Here is an 8,364-nt window from a genome sequence, read left to right as displayed (position 1 = left end):
AAAAACCTACAGATGAGGATTTTTTAAATATTTAAAAGAAGCACAGCCTGCTGGTTACTGTGTGGGAACCACACTCATGTATCTAGAGTGCTTCCACTGCCTGGAATTATTCACCTGCTTCTTTTCAACAGGACTTGGTTTCAGGGAATAAGATTCATGTGATACAATAGATTGCAATGAGAACAGGAAAATATTGAAAGGTCAACCTTTCTGTAGTAGCAGCAAAAGGCTTCAGAAAGATGTATTTAAGGTCCTCCACAGCCTGCTTTGTTCAGACTTCCCTCAGCACGAGAGAGACTGCTCTGTGTTATCTAGTTACCGTGAAGGTAGAATCTGCTGTCTGTCCAGCATCGCACACGTGAAAGCTCAGCAGGCATCAAGGCCCTGGGACGATTGTTCCAACACCCTCCGGAGGGTCTGATTTACCTTCCTGGATATGACCTGAAAGCTTGCATTTCTAACAAGGTCCCAGTTGATGCTGATGCAGCTAGTCTGGGGCCACACTTTGAGCCACTGTTTGTAACACAGTATTGCGAAGTTCAGACTTAAATTGAAGAAAGTAGGGAGAACCACTAGACCATTCAGATATGACCTCAATCAAATCCCTTATGATTATGCAGTGGAAGTGAGAAATAGATTTAAGGGACTAGATCTGATTGATAGAGTGCCTGATGAACTCTGGACGGAGGTTCGTGACATTGTACAGGAGACAGGGACCAAGACCATCCCCATGGAAAAGAAATGCAAAAGAGCGAAATGGCTGTCTGAGGAGGCCTTACAAATAGCTGTAAAAAGAAGAGAGGCGAAAAGCAAAGGAGAAAAGGAAAGATATAAGCATCTGAATGCAGAGTTCCAAAGAATAGCAAGGAGAGATAAGAAAGCCTTCCTCAGTGATCAATGCAAAGAAATAGAGGAAAACAACAGAATAGGGAAAACAAGAGACCTCTTCAAGAAAATTAGAGATTCCAAGGGAACTTTTCATGCAAAGATGGGCTCGATAAAGGACAGAAATGGTATGGACCTAACAGAAGCAGAAGATATTAAGAAGAGGTGGCAGGAATACACAGAAGAACTGTACAAAAAAGATCTTCACGACCAAGATAGTCACGATAATGTGATCACTGACCTAGAGCCAGACATCTTGGAATGTGAAGTCAAGTGGGCCTTAGAAAGCATCACTACGAACAAAGCTAGTGGTGGTGATGGAATTCCAGTTGAGCTATTTCAAGTCTTGAAAGATGATGCTGTGAAAGTGCTGCACTCAATATGCCAGCGGATTTGGAAAACTCAGCAGTGGCCACAGGACTGGAAGAGGTCAGTCTTCATTCCAATCCCAAAGAAAGGCAATGCCAAAGAATGCTCAAACTACCGCACAATTGCACTCATCTCACACGCTAGTAAAGTCATGCTCAAAATTCTCCAAGCCAGGCTTCAGCAGTATGTAAACCGTGAACTCCCAGATGTTCAAGCAGGTTTTAGAAAGGGCAGAGGCACCAGAGATCAAATTGCCAACATCCGCTGGATCATGGAGAAAGCAAGAGAGTTTCAGAAAAACATCTATTTCTGCTTCATTGACTATGCCAAAGCCTTTGACTGTGTGGATCACAATAAACTGTGGAACATTCTTAAAGAGATGGGAATCCCAGACCACCTGACCTGCCTCTTGAGAAACCTGTATGCAGGTCAGGAAGCAACAGTTAGAACCGGTCATGGAACAACAGACTGGTTCCAAATAGGAAAAGGAGTGCGTCAAGGTTGTATATTGTCACCTTGCTTATTTAACTTATATGCAGAGTACATCATGAGGAACGCTGGGCTGGAAGAAGCACAAGCTGGAATCAAGATTGCTGGGAGAAATATCAATAACCTCAGATATGCAGATGACACTACCCTTATGGCAGAAAGTGAAGAGGAACTCAAAAGCCTCTTGATGAAAGTGAAAGAGGAGAGTGAAAAGGTTGGCTTGAAGCTCAACATTCAGAAAACAAAGATCATGGCATCTGGTCCCATCACTTCATGGGAAATAGATGGAAAAACAGTGGAAACAGTATCAGACTTTGTTTTTTTGGGCTCCAAAATCACTGCAGATGCTGATTGCAGCCATGAAATTAAAAGACGCTTGCTCCTTGGAAGGAAAGTTATGACCAACCTTGATAGTATATTAAAAAGCAGAGACATTACTTTGCCGACCAAGGTCCGTCTAGTCAAGGCAATGGTTTTTCCCGTGGTCATGTATGGATGTGAGAGTTGGACTGTGAAGAAAGCTGATCGCCGAAGAATCGATGCTTTTGAACTGTGGTGTTGGAGAAGACTCTTGAGAGTCCCTTATACTGCAAGGAGATCCAACCAGTCCATTCTAAAGGAGATCAATCCTGGATGTTCATTGGAGGGACTGATGCTAAAGCTGAAACTCCAATACTTTGGCCACCTCATGAGACGAGTTGACTCACTGGAAAAGACTCTGATGCTGGGGAAGGTTGAGGGCGGGAGGAGAAGGGGACGACGGAGAATGAGATGGCTGGATGGCATCACCGACTCTGTGGACATGAGTTTGAGTGTACTCCGGGAGTTGGTGATGGACAGGGAGGCCTGGCGTGCTGTGATTCATGGGGTCGCGGAGAGTCGGACACGACTGAGCGACTGAACTGAACTGAACTGAACTGAATAATATCACTTCTTACAAGCAAGAAATCAATGTCTAAATGCCTGAAGTCCCAGCTGTTGGACAGTCCATAAAGCATCCTGGTAAAGTCATTGATTTAAGACAGAATCCTAGGGAACTTCTCTGGCAGTCCAGCGGTTGACTTTGACTTCCAGTGCAGGGAGTGTGTGGGTTTGATCCCCAGTTGGGGAGCCAAGATTCCACATGCCTTGCAGCTAAAAAAACCAGGACATAAAACAAAAACAATATTGTGCCATGTTAAGTCGCTTTAGTCATGTCTGACTCTGTGCGCTGCAATGGACTGTGGATGTCCACAAGAAGGTCTGGGAACCTGGAAATCAAAAGAGTCACCGCTGAGATGGGTTATAGCTCACCTGTGCATTATTTAAGCAGGCCTAGATTAACTGGTTTATTTGTCCCCAAATGAATCACTGAAATAATTGGAAGCAGGAAGAGCTTTTGCACACTGTCCTTCTTTATTTGATTCAGGACTCATCTCTTCAGTAAACAGATTCCACCCAAGATAATGATAATTAGTTCAGAACTATGATGGAATAAGCTCAAACTGGTGAACCAACAGCAATGTTGACACCAAAATAAAACTGTGTGGGCGCTGAATAACGATTGCAGGAAAACACGCCCAAGCCTTATTAGGAATGCTGTTGGAAGTAGCTGTGATGGGAGGGTGGAGTTCCCTTCCTTTAAGAGGAAGGTTGGGACTGTTGAGTTCGCTTGCAGCTTCTCTCATTAAAGGAGACTTGAATGAAGACTCCTGACTGTGAAGGGGAGGCCGGCCAGACTGGGTGAAGGAGGAGGCTTCTGCTAACAAGCCTGGTGTGAGGCCTTACAGAGAAAATCATCACAATCGGCTTCCTTTGTTGCTTCTACGTGGACTGATGTATAGGAGAGGAGGCCCTGATGGGTTTGTTAAGGACATCCCTTTGAGGGAGCCCTGGAAGGGGAGCCAGATGGTGAAATAAAGACTGGCTGAGATCAGTGTGACAGAGCCTTCGCAGCGCCTTTAGTTATGGCTCTGTTATTCCGGGAAAACATGCGTTCCCCCCCTAGTTACACGCTTTGCTTGTGTGGTGTGAGTGTCTTGAACGTGCCCCTGTAAATGCAAAATGTCAAGACCAATAAAGAGTGTTGTCTTAACTTGCACACACAGAGGCTCCTCACTTAGACCTCTCCCCATGACTTAAGCATTCTGGTTTTTGTCATTCTCTACTCTGCCCATGGGGTAGAGCATTTAGTCGTGTCCAACTCTTTGTGACCCCATGGACAGCAGCACGCCAGGCTTCCCTGTCCTTCACTGTCTCCCAGAATTTGCTCAAATTCATGTCTACTGGGTTGATGATGCAGTCCAACCATGTCGTCCTCTGTTGCCTCCTACTTCTCCTGCCACTGCTGCTGCTGCTAAGTCGCTTCAGTCATGTCTGACGCTGTGTGACCCCATAGATGGCAGCCCACGAGGCTCCCCAATCCCTGGGATTCTCCAGGCAAGAACACTGAAGTGGGTTGCCATTTCCTTCTCCTGCCACTAGGTAACCATAAATCCCAGATGGGCTGATCAGCAAAAATTCACTCTAACCCAGTTCAGTCAAGCATATCCTGTTCTTTAAAGCACTTATGATGTGCTTAGCATCCCATGGACGGAGGAGCCTGGTGGGCTGTAGTCCATGGGGTCGCTACGAGTCAGATAGGACTGAGTGACTTCACTTTCAATTTTCACTTTCACACATTGGAGAAGGAAATGGCAACCCACTCCAGTGTTCTTGCCTGGAGAATCCCAGGGACAGGGGAGCCTGGTGGGCTTCCGTCTGTGGGGTCACACAGAGTCGGGCACGACTGAAGCGACTTAGCAGCAGCAGCAGCACGCTTATGTCCTCAGTGCTTGTGAGTATTTGGGCTTCCCCCACATGGAGAATGAGCTGGTCCTTACAGTGTGTTCCCTACTGCGTGGCCTTCAGACTGTGCTTATTGTAAATGAGTTCAACTCAGAGACCGGATTTCAGATCAGATTCAAGTTTAAATGGAATCTGATTTGGTAAGGAAATATATTTACTTCTTAAATGTTAGCTTTGTAATCTGTTTTGTTCGTTGTTTAGTCGCTAAGTTGTGTCCAACTGTCTTGCAACCCTGTGGACCATATCCCACCAGGCTTCTCTGTCCGTGGGATTTCCCAGGCAAGAACATGAGTGATTATAGTGCATTAGAACAAATTACAGTTAACTTTAACGTTACTACTATTAATACTAATGGTCAGTATTACCACGTTTAATGCCACGGGTTTAATACAGTTTCTGAGGCTTTGCTGAAACATGACTACCGCTAATAACTGCTGCTTTTTTTAATGCCTACTACATGCCAGGGGATTTACATACATTATTAATCATCTAAAAGCTCTATCAAATGTGTAAACCATGGAATTAAGAAATAGGGACTGGAAAAAAAAAAAACAAAAACCGAAAACAAAAAAAGCCCAAGTTCATTCCTTCCAACTGTCCAAGTAGTAAGCAGAAGAGATGAGCTCAAAGTGAGATCCGTCTGACTCCAAATTCCATGAGTTTCCACGACACTGTGTTATTATTTTGGAGTTTTTCTTTAAAAGGAAGGAAAATTATTTTAATATATTTGAAAACAATTTTTTTATTTTAAAGTTTTGCAACTCAGAAAAGGAACATAACCTATCATAAAAGTATGTTTGGTACCCCAAACTCCAGGAAAATAATGGACGCCTTTCCGAAGGACGCAGCCATTCTCCTCCATTGACTGTGCACAGCATTCAGCTACAAAATTTTTTCCTAGTGGAAAATATCCCGATTTTAAGCAAAGCTACTTTCTGCATCTTCTATATTAATGGCACTAATTTTAAAATGTGCTAATTAGCTGATGGACAGTGAACGAAGGTATTTTCGCCTTCTAGTAAATTATGGGAAGTGGCGGCACCTACTGACGATATACGATATTGCAGTTTGGCATCAGAAATTATGAAGACTAGTACAGGAAGAAACTGTTTTGTCAGGTTCTTTAGATTACAGAATGCATTTTCCTGGAGAAATATAATATGTCGGGAGTATAAGTAGTTACATAATATGCATGGGACAGCTTTCTGACATCTCAATTTTATTCAACATTTTTATATGAAAATAAATACATATTGTGACATAGGATGCACAGCCTATTTTTTTTTTAAATCTATGATGGAAAATTTCTAAAAGTGTCTCTGTTTCAAACAGGTTCATTCTCATCTTGCCATTAGAGGTTCTTCAGTGGAAATCTTTTAGAAATATCGGATCTAGCTCATTCCCTTTGTATGAAACTTGAGAAAATCATGTTCCAGCTCTGGGTCTAGACAAGGTCATGAAAGAGAGAGCTCCAGACTCTTATTTTTCATTCTTTCCATATGAATTTACCACAGGATCCCCATTTGCATTTCATATACCCAATCAAAATAGAAAAAAAATTCAATTTGGGAAATCACAAACTTGTGATTTTGGGTCAAAAGAATTTGGGAAATATGAGAATTTCTATAACCTTAGAGTCACTGAAAATTGGTAGCAGTGCTAGAATAAAAATCTCTCATGGGAGAAATTCTGCAAGTCCTTAAAGGGCTGTGAGTGACATCTAGTGATTCCAACAGCAAGCATGTCTTCTTTTTGCTGGAAGATTTAAACTTCAATTCTTCCTGGAGGAATTTTTGGTTATGAATATATCTTTAATTTTATTATGTAAGACAGCTAATAAATCACCAGCATTAACACTATAGCACAGTTTGCATTATGAAACACATCTAATCTATCAAATGAAGGACACTCAAATTTAGGCCAAAATTTTAAGTTCAAAGAATAGTTTTAAAATAAGACTACCAATGAATCTATATTGTTTGATTTGCAGCTAGATATCCAGATTTGGGGGATCATAGATGTGTTCTACTTTGCTTTATCAGAAAGCAAAAGAACTTAGATATGACCTAACAATAGATCACTTCAAAATTTCCAAACGATCCTTCAAAATGAGATCATAGACTGAGGTTGGCAAAAATAAGAACTGAAAATATGTAAGGATCATTACGATAACAAATAGCCAAGCCAGGCTCAGAAATGTGCATTTTAGCTGCTACCATATTGCTGAAAAGGCACGTTTTTCCTTTACTTATGTTACATTATAAAAAATTAAAAAGATATATTATTATTATATTTTCTTATCATGTTAAAGTTTTGTAAACCTTTTTGATAGTGACAAAATAACTCACAAATTAAAAATTTATTAAACAAATATTAAGCATATGAGCCAACTGTTCACCATATTTGATGTATATGTATTTTCCTAGTTTAACTTTACATATTTATGTTATTTAAAAATATTTAAATATATTACACGTAAATACCACATATGATGTGGTGTCTAAATAATTATGATTGCATTTGTAGACCAAATCTATGGATGTTTTTAGTTGTTCCTTTCTTCTATTATGTTAAATATCACTTTTAAGGTTTTTACCTCTCAATTTATCTAGAATGTATTCCAAATAGGAAAAGGTGTACGTCAAGGTTGTATATTGTCACCTTGCTTATTTAACTTATATGCAGAGTACATCATGAGGAACGCTGGGCTGGAAGAAGCACAAGCTGGAATCAAGATTGCTGGGAGAAATATCAATAACCTCAGATATGCAGATGACACTACCCTTATGGCAGAAAGTGAAGAGGAACTCAAAAGCCTCTTGATGAAAGTGAAAGAGGAGAGTGAAAAGGTTGGCTTGAAGCTCAACATTCAGAAAACAAAGATCATGGCATCTGGTCCCATCACTTCATGGGAAATAGATGGAAAAACAGTGGAAACAGTGTCAGACTTTGTTTTTTTGGGCTCCAAAATCACTGCAGATGCTGATTGCAGCCATGAAATTAAAAGACGCTTGCTCCTTGGAAGGAAAGTTATGACCAACCTTGATAGTATAGTAAAAAGCAGAGACATTACTTTGCCGACCAAGGTCCGTCTAGTCAAGGCTATGGTTTTTCCCGTGGTCATGTATGGATGTGAGAGTTGGACTGTGAAGAAAGCTGATGGCCGAAGAATCGATGCTTTTGAACTGTGGTGTTGGAGAGGACTCTTGAGAGTCCCTTATACTGCAAGGAGATCCAACCAGTCCATTCTAAAGGAGATCAATCCTGGATGTTCATTGGAGGGACTGATGCTAAAGCTGAAACTCCAATACTTTGGCCACCTCATGAGACGAGTTGACTCACTGGAAAAGACTCTGATGCTGGGAAGGGTTGGGGGCGGGAGGAGAAGGGGACGACGGAGAATGAGATGGCTGGATGGCATCACCGACTCTGTGGACATGAGTTTGAGTGTACTCCGGGAGTTGGTGATGGACAGGGAGGCCTGGCGTGCTGTGATTCATGGGGTCGCGGAGAGTCGGACACGACTGAGCGACTGAACTGAACTGAACTGAACTGATTCTTCAGCTACAATGTAACTTGCAAAACAGGTTTTAAAGATACACTGTAGCTGTATAGATATTATAGATATATGGATACTGTAGCTATACACACATGAGCATCTGCGCATGGTATAAGATTTCCGCAAGTACATTGGTTCTCACCGTTGTCTCTTCACAGCGTGAGGATCCTTTTTGCCTGTCGGGAGCCAGTCTGGCTCAGAGAGCTGCTCTTAGCCATGTGGAAGGTTTAGGATTA

Source organism: Moschus berezovskii, chromosome 5, assembly GCF_049115385.1.
Source record: "Moschus berezovskii isolate FMDL1 chromosome 5, NW_MosBer_1.0, whole genome shotgun sequence".
Taxonomy (NCBI): domain Eukaryota; kingdom Metazoa; phylum Chordata; class Mammalia; order Artiodactyla; family Moschidae; genus Moschus; species Moschus berezovskii.
This window is presented reverse-complemented; position numbering follows the sequence as displayed.